The 13,373-nt window shown below is 35.5% G+C and overlaps 1 non-coding gene across 1 annotated transcript; it reads left to right on the top strand.

The window, feature by feature from the left end:
* The first annotated feature begins 3,825 nt into the window (after nucleotides 1-3,825).
* LOC114761228 (small nucleolar RNA R71) lies at nucleotides 3,826-3,932 on the top strand. Its single transcript, XR_003742123.1, has one exon. It is a non-coding gene; the product is annotated as a small nucleolar RNA R71 (small nucleolar RNA).
* The last annotated feature ends 9,441 nt before the right edge of the window (nucleotides 3,933-13,373 follow it).

Raw genomic sequence — 13,373 nt, 5'->3', positions numbered from 1 at the left:
TCTTCATTTTCATCATCTTTCTTCCCAACTAGCTTGCCACTTCTCAAACTTATGGCATTTAGACCTTTGTGAGTGGGATTAATCACAGTGCTGGATGGTAGTTCTCCTCTCCTAGCATCTTGCTCACTTTTAGCATTTACTATTTGAGTAACATAAGCCTGAAGATTGCTGTTTTTTACCTCCATTGCTCCACTTTGTCACATGGCTTGCTCATCATCTTTAATAAAGTGTCTTCTCTATTTGATTCTTGAATTGGGATCTCTCTTGCTATAGATGGTCCTGCATAATTTCCCATAGAGGCATTCCCAAACTGTCCTTGATAATATCCAGCACCTCTATACATGTTTTCCTTGCCTTGAGCACCTTGAAATCCTCTATTATCATTGCCACTTCACTTAGATGTGAAGTCTCCTCTCTAACTGTAACATCCAAAGTTTTAGGCCTAGAAGTACCAGTAATAGCCTGAATTAGATAGGCTATCAGACCCCTTTTTAGCAGAAGTCCCAAAGATGAGAAAGGAAGTCAAAGTAGTTTTAGGGACTAAACTGCAAAGTAAAAGTTTTAAGGGGCTAAAGTGTAATAAAGTTAGAGGCTCCAGTAAAGTCTCGAAGGCCCAGAGAGAGAAAAGAGACTAGATATAGGCCAAAGGTTGAGTTAGAAGCCTCAAAGAGAGGATTATATGAAGTTAAGTCCAACCAGGGACTAAACTGTAAATTCTGAAAGTTATGACCAACAGGGGTAAAAGTGGAAGAGGGTACAGAAAATTCTAAGAAAATCCTAGAAAATGGAAAATAATATTCTAAGGCTCTTCTATGAAGAGAAAAGATGAAAATACCCCTGAGGCAGCTTCAACGGAATTTATGAGGTTATTACCGGTAAAAAGTATACCATGTGAGGTAATTATTTAAAATAGCAAGAGACCTCAAAAATGTATACAAAAATGAGGTTAAATGGTTGAAAGGTTGTACTAATTTATAAAATTAGTCCCGTAACCAAAAGGCCAGTGGAGTGGCTTTAATAAATTAAAGAGTCGGTTTTGCCGATAAAAGGGTATTTTGGTAAATGAATTTTTATGCAAGGTTTAAAGGAAGTGTTATAGCCTAAGAAAATTCATAGATATTCTCTAGAATTAAAGGAAATTTATAAAGTAGACAGAACAATTTTCTGAGCTCCGAAAGGCCATAAAGAAAGCCGGAGAAACGTGGGCCAAGTAAATTCGGAGGAAGCTTATGAAACAAGTTTGATCCAACGGTTAGGATCTAATCTCCCATCTCCTCCACCACTTTCATGACACTTGGCATCTTCTAGAAGGTTGAGGTAAGCATGATGTAATAAGATGATGCAATGATGATGCAAAAGTCCACTTGAACTTCCAAATTTGCCCTTACCCTTTCTATTAGCCACCAAGGGCATTTTGGTCCATTCAAGCCAACTTTTTTGGCTATAAATAGAGCCTCTTTCCCTTCATATTTTCAGCCAACATGCGTTTAAGAGGGGAAACTCTGCCAAAATTTAGAGAGAAAAACGTAGGGGTGAAGGCCAAGAAGAAGGAACAAATTTCAAGCTTCAAGATCAAAATATGTGGTGGCTGTAGCATCTGATTTGATACCTATTTCAAATTAGTTACTGTATGTATCTGATTCTGAAATTTTTCATGCTCAAAGTACACTCTGTGAGCTTTAAATCTATGGGTAGAACACTTCATTTGGATATATGTACGATTTATGGTGATTTTTCAAAGTTAGAGATTGAAATCTGGAAACAGTGTTGAACTTTTAGAAGAGTGTCGAGTTCCGTACAATTCCGGTGCTGTTCAGCATAGAATTGGTTCCTAAAACTATTTTTCCTTTAAATTTAACTTAATTAGCTTTCAGTGAGACTTGGAATCACTCAATTTGGATTTTTCTAGATTTAATTATGAATTTTGAAATTTGATCAAAAATTCTGGAGATTCTGCGTGAACAGTACCCGCGAACCAAAATTTCCAGATTTGATATTCTTGAATCTAAAGCCATCTAAAGTGGTTCTAATTGACAAGAAATGGATCATAAGGATGGGAAATGATGAGATTTATGTTAGAAAAGCTAGAAAGAAAACCCTAAGACTACGAGAAAGGGTTGAGGTTCAAGAGAGCTAGCTTTGAACTTTATGTAATCTAGTGGTCCTAATAGATTGTATGATCATTATGACTATGTTTAGGACCTTTGGAACATCCAAGAGGATGTTTGATGATGTTGACCAAAAGCTAACATGGTTGGAAAGTCAAGGGAGTCAAAGGAAAAGTAAGAGGAAGGCTTGAGGTGCAAGGTAGTGAACTTACCTATTGTCATTGCTTGATGTTGTATGCTTGTGTGTTGCCGTGTACATGTTATTGAATGTTATTGTGACATGTTTTAGCTGCTGTAATTGCTATTCATGATGAGTAGATTATGTCTCGATGGCCATGCATCAAGAAGTTAGCTTTGAGCATGCTAGTATGTCACTAATTAACAAGAGAATAAACAAGTTGCGTGTAGTGCATGAGCATCTATTTAGCATGATTAATATGGTATTGTTTGCTACTGAGATTCCCCCGAATCTCACCCCCTCCCTAACCAACTATTTAGGTCAATCAATGGTGGGCACTAATGGCATGAGAAGCAAGGAGAAGAAGTGGAGAGTTATTGATGCTAATGATTGATATTATTATTCAATGTATAATTCTCCTATGTTATGACTTATGTTGTGAATGCCATGTATTTAATTATAAAGCTTATGGTGTGTATAGGAATGTATGAGCATGAATGGGAAAAAGTAAGCCCATGTTAGGTGTGCCAAAGAAATAAAAAGAATTAAAGTAAAGAGATGTTAAGGGATAAAACGTAGGTCCTGAAGCAGTTAATTTCAATCTTCAGTTTGACCTATCATATGAATGAGTTAAGCTGCGAAATTTGGTACACTTATAATACATATCCCAAGCTTTAAAATGAGTGGTAAATCATATCATTTGGATGTGTATACAATGATATATGAATTTTCAAAGTTAAGGCGTAGAATCTGGAAAGTCCAGATTTTACCAAATGAATAGTAATTTTAATCGAATAAACTGTACGTTTTCAGTGAGGATGAGTTCAGTTGAATATTTTTTCCTTAAAGAGAATTGAAAGAGCTTTCAGTAGAATTTTGGAACACCTCCATACGATTTTTCTAGAATTAGTTATGATTTTCCAAAGTTGGACCTGTAATCTGAAAACTAGACAGTGAACAGTAATTTTTCGAAAATTAACGTCCAAATTGAAATTTTCAAGTTTAAAACCATCCATAGTGGTTTGGAATGGTTCTAAATGACTGCTAAGGTACTATATAAGTAAGGTGTGACACTAACCATTATTGTAAGTATTTTGGGGGAATTGGTTGGGTCTTTAGAAGTTCATGGTAGCTACATCTCTAGACTCAATCATGGAGGGACAATTAAGAGTAGTGTGCATAGGACTAGCACACACATCATAAGAGGTAGGAATAAGAGCTTGAGTCATGGGGGTGGAATGTAGAGCTTTAACTTAGTGGCTTTGTTGAGTTTGTATGCCTTTTTTCATACAAACCATTTGATCACTTAAATTGGCCAACTTATTCAGAATTTCATCAGTTTGCCAAGCCCCTACTCCCTGTACTTGAGCTATATCTCTAACTCCAAACTGTTGATTATTTGCAACCATATTCTCTAATAAATCCCATATGCCTTGAGAAGTCAAGTCAATTAAAGAACTACTAGCAACAACATCAATGGTGGACTTTTGATGATCTAGCAATCTATCATAGAAATATTGAACCAAATGTGGTTGAGAAATTTGATGATGTGGGCATTTGGCAAGGAGGGCTATGAATCTTTTCCAATATTCATACTAGCTTTCTCTAATCACTTATTGAATACTGTAGATCTATTTCCTCATTCTAGCTGTCCTTGAAGCTAGAAAATACTTTTCCAAGGATTTCTTCTTTAATTGCTCCCATAAAAGTGTTGCAAAATATTGAGGCAACATGTTCAGCCTTTCCTTTCATAGAAAACAAGAAGGCTCTACTCAGTACATTATCTAGGTGGGCTCCAGGAGGCTTCATGGAAGAGCATATCATATAAAGGTTTTGGAGATGCCTATGTGGATCCTCTCCTGCATTGTCATAAAATTTAGGTAAGGCACTTATCAAAGCTCCTTTTGATTCAAAATCAGCATTAAAATTGTAGAAGCCATAAGGATTATAATTAACATTAGAAGAATTCATTTCTCTTATGCTTCTATGCCAAACATTAACTTTGTTATTTTTAGCTTGTTGCTCTTGTACATTGTTATTTAGATTAGGCCTTTCCTCCTCTCTATATACTTTATTAACCCTAAGTGGTTCATTATCCTTAGCATATTATTTCGTTCCATGACAAAATGATGATCTATGTAATTACTAAGTGAAGAATCATATTTAGAAAACTCAAAGGAATCACAAGATTATTCAGAATGCAGTGAAAATAGAGGTGTGAAAGGTGTAGGCTGTTTAAGATGCAAACCACTAGTACCCTTAAGAAATCTTTCCTTCTTAAGTGCTCTTAAAGTCTTGTTTATTTCGGTGTCAAGTGGCAAAAGTGTTTCTTTTCTAGATCAGGTCATACAACACTTAGACCACTTAAAGCAATTAAGCACCAAACAACAATTCAATCTTCAAGAACCAAGAAATTGAATGAACTAATCAAAGAATCAATGAATACAAGTCAAAAGCAGTTCAAGATACTCCAGAAAATGTTAAAAGTTTAAAGAATGCTATGAAGGATAAGTCAAAGCAGTCCCTGACAATTTTTGAAGAATGGGACTTTGTCACGGCTAAAGGTAGAGTTGGCCATGGTGTATAACTTGGTTGAGTTGAACTTCTCCTCTTTTCAGGATTTAGTCGCAGTGAATGGAGGGCTTTACCGTAGCAAAACAAGTTGACAAAATCGAGTTTCTAATACAGAACAAAACAGATTTCAATAAGTTCCTATCACAACCACTTCCCAATTCACCAAGATAACTTCCAATAGCAATTTTTTAGCAAATACATGAGAACACTAAACAAATCAAAGAACAACAATAACACTAAAATATTTATTGGATTTTATAGAAATTTTTTTTGAAAACTAGAAAACACAAGGAAAATGCAACAATTACAGCTAATCAAAATGATATTTGGACACCCGATTACCAAAGAGCTAGGCTCCCCAGTAACGGTGCCAAATTTGATGTAGCCTTGTTATTAGACTATCAAATAAAACTAAGCTAAATATAGTAAAGTAGCACTAACCTAGATGTCGATCACCTGAGGAACCTATGAATGTCTTACTAATGTATCACAAATATCAAATTAACCCAGTATGATGTATGAAGTGTTTATGTAACTAGTGACTAAACCAAAACTAAAGCAAGACTATCTAAACTCTTTGTAATTTTCTGTATTTAATGGATAAAGTGAATACAACGTATGAATTATCCTTGATGTTCAAGTCCCCCAATCATCCTAGTTCCTCTCTTGATTGAGTTTCAATTCCCTTATTAGACTCAATTTGTGAAGACCTTCTACAAAGAATGAATTCAATATGCTAGAACCTTAACTCACTAAACTCATCTAAATGCCTAATATGGATTATATTCTACAAAAGGTATTTTACTCTCTTAATTAACAATGTTAGCAACCTAACTGGTTAATAGAGAGATTCAAACACTTGAGAAGAAAGAATCAATATAACAGAAGGAAATATCAATTCAATTAATCAATTAAAGTGCATAATACAATTCAAATCTCAGTCTCAATATAAAACAACCGAATTACCCCTCTTTACAATGACAAATCACATATCTAAACCACAGAAACTACAATCTATGAATGTAAAGAGTGAAACTAAGATTAAGGTAGAAGAAACTCCTAATTGTAGCTTCAGGAACTCAGATTGGCTTCATTGAACATCAAGGAATCAAGATCTAGCCTCTCATGACTGCAATCACAGCTTCACTAAGCTCTACAACTTCTATGGTCATAGCAGCAAATGACAGGGAAGTGAAGAGGGACAAAATGGGAGTTCTGGCTGGAGAAAACAAAGCCAAAACTTGAAAAATCACGGAATGACGAAACTGGCACATGTTCTAGAATCAAATCTGGAAACTTCACATATTCGTCGTGACGAATGAATCTGTTGGTCGCGTCAACTCAAAACGACACCGTACGAATAAGTGACAATGTTTCCTTCATGGCAAAGATTAGTGGCGGCGAAGCCATGTTTGGTCTCGGCGAAGTGAGGCAGAACCTTCTTCCAACATTCCTTCGATCCCCTAATCACCTATAATATTCAAATTAAGCTCATAGTCATCTATTCTAGGGTATGTGAGATACATAAGAGCCAATGAATGAAATAAACTCAAGAATTAACATACAAAAGCACACAGTTGATTCTGATATCCTTGATGCATAATAACCTCTATCTTAACCCAAATTACACAATTAGAGGCCACAAAAGTGTAAGTTTAGACTAGGAAATATATATAAAATATGAGACTTATCAGTGACTAACAGTGTAAAACGAACAGCTTCACTTTGTTGGTCTTCTTTTGAAATTTCTGTATTTTGATGGTCCTTAATTGTAATTTCTTGAGCTGAGGTCCTTGAGAAATATTTTCAACTTGACTTTTGACCTGAAAATCAGATTAAGCACTTGTAATATCCAATTCAATTTCATAAATGATGATTAATTAAAATGATGTGAAAATGATAGTTTTACCGCTTTAAAGTCCATAATAAGAAATCAAACTCACAATTCCAAACTACCATAATTCATATCAAGACATGCATTTAAAACCAGTTAATCCCTCTAAAAACATGCAAATAGACATAAATTAATGCAGTAAAACTTGGTCAAATCAAAGATAGAGACTCCAGTGAGGTCTCGAGACCCAAAAATGAGAAATATAGATGGATATATGCCAAAGGTCATGCTAAAGGCCTCAATGAAGAGAATTATGAGGTTAAACCAAAGTAAGTGATAAACCTTGTCGCTAGGTAATCAAAATTTTACTAGGAAAATGCAGCAAGTGAGGCAATACCTAGGTCATTCTTCTCAAGGAGCCTTAAGTTGTAATTCAATTCTTAACAATTCACTTTAATTATCAAATTACCAAGGTGAAAGCTTGAGTTTTAGAAAAGAGAAATTGAAACAAGAAACAAATCCAATGAAAGGTAAAATGCAAAAGAGATTCAGATAAGAGATAGTAGTTCCCCTAGCAATTTATCTAACCTTCCTTGTTCAATCATATAATGTGGAGTCTCTCAAAGTCAATTAAATGGATAGATTAAGCTACTACTCAAATCTCTCTAAACACAGATAAAAAACAACTATCTTACTAGATTTATTGTCTTGCTCTGTAGAGAAGGAAAATCAATTGACAAGAACACTTGAGAGGCAAGTTGCAATTCTCTAAGGATGATCACAACTGTGAATCATCAATTCATTCAATCAAAATTCAGAATTATAGAACAACAGTCCAAGTAAAAACGAATTAGATCTACAAATCAATAGAGAATCCTCTATTCAACTGAATCAAGGACACAAGTCACATCTGAATGTTCAATCAGATCTAAATTCCAAGAAACATAAATCTATCACTCAACCTTCATTCTAATCACAAATGTTCAACTGAAACAAATGAATCTTAGAATAGAAAGTAGAAACTAGATCTGAAACGACTCCCTGTTTAGCCCTATGAACTCAGGTCAGCTTCATTGCTAGGAGAACTTGGAAATTCAGCTACTCATACTCTAAATTGGAGCAGAAACAACAAGAATCAATGAAAGATTCATAGATGATCGGTGGAAAATGATGGATCTGGATGAAAATGGAAGAGAGAATTGAGAGAAGGCGGAGAGAACAAGAAAATCAGCGACTGGAGAGAATGAAGAACTGAATCTGGGTCCCCCCCGTTTTAGCACGCGACTCTGTATTTAAATATGAAGTTTTCCGTCATCCGCCACAGTGCCTCTGTACATCCGCCGCGGTGCCTAGCCTGTATGGTGTCATTTCAATTAGTGATCCTGAGCTCCATGTAAACTTTGATCCGCTGTGGCGCCTCTGATCATTCGCCGCGGTGCCTGTGACCAAGAGTGCCTTAGAAATTCGCCGCGGCTCTTTCCCATATCTGCCGTGGCGCCTCAGACAGAATGGCGAAAAATGCTAGTGAAACTCCCTGAAATTCACACCAAAGCAAGGATCAAAAGTACACACATATAAAATCATATAAAATCATGCAAAAACACCTACAAAACCTCACAATTGCTTTCACCAACTCTTATGCACAATGAAAGCTGATTATACCCAAAGTATGCAAATATAAATGGCAAAAGCATGAGTTTAGGGCTAGAAATATATGCAAATAATGAGACTTATCAACTCCCCCACACTTAGCTTTTGCACTCCTGGGCAAATCAGGTCTAAACATAATGTTAAAGAGAAGGATGAGAGATAAGGAATAAGCAAGCTCAAAAGTTCAGGTTACAACTGCAACCAACAATGATTCTTCAACCAACATCCATCCATGGAACATTCTAATGCAAAGGAATCAAGTAATGATATGCAATTTAATCTAAGTGAATAAGATATAGAAGACCACATAAAGGAATTAGTATATCACTCAACTTACAAGTGTTAAAGGTTCTTTCACTCAATTCACTTATTCAAATGCTCTACCATATGCTTGTAATAGCTCTACCTTTCCACCACTCAAATACATAAGTACTCAAGAATCAAGAGGACTTTTGTGGCTTGTAATGTAAAGGTGGGGAAGAAATGCACAAGAATGCATATGAGCATAGAGATAATATGTGAATCAACATGTAGAATTCAATAGCATTAGTAATGTTCAATTTAAGGTTTGATTTCTTGATCTTGAATTCTAAAGCTGTAAAGGTGCTTTTATTCCCATTTTTCTTTTCCTTTCTTGCTTTCTCATTTCTTTTCAACTTTTCTATTCTCTTTCTCTTTCTATTTTTTTTCTTTTACATTTCGCATGTTTCTTCTTTTCTTTTTCTTTCTTTTCAGTTTTTTTTCTGCACCCAAGTTCAAGTATGCATTTCCTCATATCAATCCATCAATTGAATCCATCATAATGCTAGTGAATTCTGAAAAGAATGAATGAAATGAAATATACATCCTTGTAGGAAAGAAGTTTTATAAATGAGAGTGAAATGAATGGAAAAATTCAACTAAAAGGCTCAAATGGGTAACAAGGGATAAATCATGTAGGGTTTAGCCATTTGGTCTAAGTAGCTAATTTGAATGAATGCCTCAATCATGTTCAAGAGTACTAATGTTACATGTGGTCTTGATTAAGAACTAAGACAAGTTCTAGAGAGCATAAGAAATAAGTGAATGCACACACCAGAAATAAATATAAAGGCCCAAAGAATCCTTCCAACTAGGCTTTGTCTTCCATATTCATTCACTTCAGCTAAAGAACACATCATGCTTAATCTCTATGCATTAGAAAATTTCACCTCGGGATATTAATTTCTGATTCAAAATCAATCACAATTGTAACATTAGAATTCCTGAGCAGGCTTAAACCTTTAAAAAGTTGTTGAAAAACTGAGGTTTTTACATAAGACACAAAACACACAAAAACACAACATTCACTCCCCCACACTTGATCCTTGCATTGCTCTCAATGCAAATTTGAACAAAAGATAAGTAAGGAAAAATGGTAAAGGAAAGAATGGAAAGAAACAACAGAACACTTTAAAATAAACTAAAAACAACCTACACTTGCTACTAGTCATGCCCTCCCCCCACACTTGTTCAAAAATGGAGTTCAAGAATGATAATAATCAAATAAACACAGACTAAAGTATGGAGGGTAAGGAAGGGGAGAACCTGAGATTATGGTGGATCAAAATTCTCTTTGTAAATTTTGAGCAGGTGGCCATTGACCTTGAAAGTCTTACCGCTCATCTCATCTAGCAACTCTATCATGCCAAACTTGTGCACTTTAGTGACCAAGTATGGTCCCTCCCATCTGGTGCTCAACTTCCCAGGTTTAAATGTGAATTGTGCCTTGTACAGCAACACTTTATCTCCAACCTTGAAAGTTTTCCTTAGGATTTGCTTGTCATGAATGATCTTCGTCTTCTCTTTGTAAAACCTGGAATTCTCATATGCTTCAAGTCTCAATTCTTCAAGTTCCTGCAATTGCAATAATCTTTCCATGCCAGTAGAATCAAAATCAAGGTTACATGCTTTTACAGCCCAAAGAGACTTATGTTCAATTTCAACTAGTAGGTGACACATTTTACCATAAACCAACCTATAAGGAGACATGCCTATGGGGGTTTTAAATGCAGTTCTATATGCCCACAAAGCATCATCTAATCTGGCACTCCAATCCTTCCTAGATGGTTTAACTATTCTTTCCAACACCTTCTTGATTTCCCTATTTGCATTTTCAGCTTGCCCATTGTAACACCTCATGTTTAAATCAATTAAGTTTCCTTGCAGAAGCATTTGGAATCAATTTTGAAGGCTACAATTGATAAAAAATCAAGTTTGAAAATTTTCATTTATGGGTTACTATTCATTGTCACCTTAAAATGTGACAAACTTCGAAAATTCATAACTAATTATAGAAAATTCAAAATTGAGTGATTCCAAGTTCTAAAGAAAGCTCTTTGGATAAAATTTTGAGGAAAAATAGTTTCTGAATTGATTGCCTTGAAATTTGAGCTCAATTTCCTTTGAAAAAGTTACTGTTCATTTGGTCATTTTCGGATTTTACTGTATTTTTGCCTAACTTTGGAAAGGCATAACTTTCTGCTCGGTTATCAAAATCGGGCAAACTACCCCTCATTTTAAATAGAAACATCAGATCTATTTGCTTACCAAATCTTATGACCTAACTCACTCGTTTGATAGGTCAAACTGGAGCTACAAACTCACTGCTCCAGGACTTACGTTTTATCCCTTAACATCTCTTTAATTCTTTTTATTTCTTTGGCATACATAACATGGCCTTACTCTTTCTCGTTCATGCTCATACACTTTCATTCATGCCATAAATATTATAATTAAATACATGGCATCATTGGCATCCATAACATAGTTCACAAAATAGTAGAATTATACATTTATCAACACTCTCATCCATTAACAAGAATAATTCTGCGCTTACTTCTCCTTGCTTCTCATGCCATTATTGCCCATTATTGATTGACCTAAATGGTTGGTTAGGGAGGGGTGAGATTTGGGAGAATCTCAGTAGCAAACACTACCCATAAGCATGCAAGACATAATGCACATGCATGACATGTTATAACATTAACACATGAATGCCATGAAAAGTAAGCTGAAGCATTTCATGCTTCCATAACATATTGTCAAGGCAAAACATAACATAAAATTGCAAACATAACCTTGCAAACATTTCATCATAGCTTAGTCACATCATGGCAACACAATCACATCATGCAAGCATACACATCAAGCACATAGTATAGGTAAGTTCACTACCTTGTAACATGGCTTTCCCCTTGCTTTTCCTTTCATTCCCTTGTCTTTCCAACCATGTGGACATTCGGTCAACATCACCAAACATCCTCTTGGATGTTCCAAAGGTCCTAAACATAGTCACATTGATCATACAATCCATTAGGACCACTAGATTACATAAAGTTCAAGACTAGCTTTCTTGAACCTCAACCCTTTCTCTTAGTCTTAGGGTTTTCTTTCCAACTTTTCTAACATAAATCTTATCATTTCCCATCCTTAAGATCCATTTCTTGTCAATTAGGACCACTTTAGATGGCCTTAGATTCAAGAATACCAAATCTGGAAATTTTGCTTCGCGGGTACTGTTCACGCAGAATTTCCAGAATTTTTGCTCAATTTTGAAAATTCATAATTAATTCTAGAAAAATAAAAATTGAGTGGTTCCAAGTCTCACTGAAAGCTCCTTAAGTTAAATTTACACTAAAATTAGTTTCAGGAACCAATTCTACTCCGAACAGCACCGGAATTGTACGGAACTCGAAACTCTTCCAAAAGTTCAATACTGTTTCCAGATTTCAAACCCTAACTTTGAAAAATCACCATAAATCGTACACATATCCAAATGAAATGTTCTACCCATGGATTTAAGGCTCATAGAGTATACTTTAAGCATGCAAAATTTCAGAATCAGATACACACAGTAACTAATCCGAAATAGGCATAAAATCAGGTGCTATAACCATCACATACCTTGTTTTAGAGTTTGATCTGGCTTGGAACCACTTGGCCTTTCTTTCTCCCTCTTCTTTCTCTCTCTAGAAACCATTTTGCAAGAGCTTCCCCATGGATTCCTTATGCTTGGATGAAATGGTAGGGAGTGGAGGGGGTATTTATAGAAAAGCAGACTGAATCTAGCCATTGATCTTAAAAATACGTGGCTCGATCTGGACCGTCCATTTTCTCTTTTGATCTTACGGTGACAAGTGTCCTATGACATCATGCTTACCTCATTATGATGATATCATGCTTACATCATCAAGCCACATGTCTTTAATCCGACCACACACGTGTCTTGCATTCGACCGTACACGTGTCTTACATCTAGCCGTACACGTAATATTTTCTTTTTCCCATCTAACCATACACTTGTCACTTTCATTTCCTTTCATCATTTATGGCATTAAAATAGGGAGAAAATAAATGGAAAATTCGTGCAAAAATATTTTCTTAATTATTTCTCCACTTGTCAAGCCAATCTTGCACTGTATCGGATACTTTTCGAGTCCTGACTTACCCTGTACCACCAGGACATGTTCTGACACTATTTTCTCATCTTAATAAGTACATATATGGTGCCACCTTAGAGGAGCAGAGGGAAAAATAATTAGCTCTACTGACAGGCTACTTAACTTTACTGAGTCATGCAGTAGAGATTTCACTATAACGGGTAGACAAAAGACTGTCTAAAATATTCCCGTACTGCGTTCTGATTTTTATGCTGTCCATAAATATCTTCTGGTGACTCAGCATGATGACTCGTAGGTGTCATGATTACGCTTGGTGACTCAGCATGCTGACTCAGCATCGTCATGATGGCTCTTAGATATTTTCTTTGGTTTTGTCTCCTATTTAGGGGACAAAATTATTTAATATTTGACTGGAGCATTTTATTCAATCCAGAGCTCCAAAAATTCATCCAAAAATATCATAAAATTCCTCATATTCTAGAGAAAATCTGTGAATTTTCTCAGGTCATAACTCAACCTGTAGGCCCACTTAAAAATCATTCTTTAAAATACCCTTTTTTGGCACAACTGGCTTTTAAGTATTCTTAAAGCCATTTTGCTGGTCTTCT

The sequence above is a fragment of the Neltuma alba genome, unplaced genomic scaffold, assembly GCF_004799145.2.
Source record: "Neltuma alba isolate B1F8T4 unplaced genomic scaffold, ASM479914v2 tig00011100_pilon, whole genome shotgun sequence".
NCBI classification, from domain to species: Eukaryota; Viridiplantae; Streptophyta; class Magnoliopsida; order Fabales; family Fabaceae; genus Neltuma; species Neltuma alba.
This window is presented reverse-complemented; position numbering and strand designations above follow the sequence as displayed.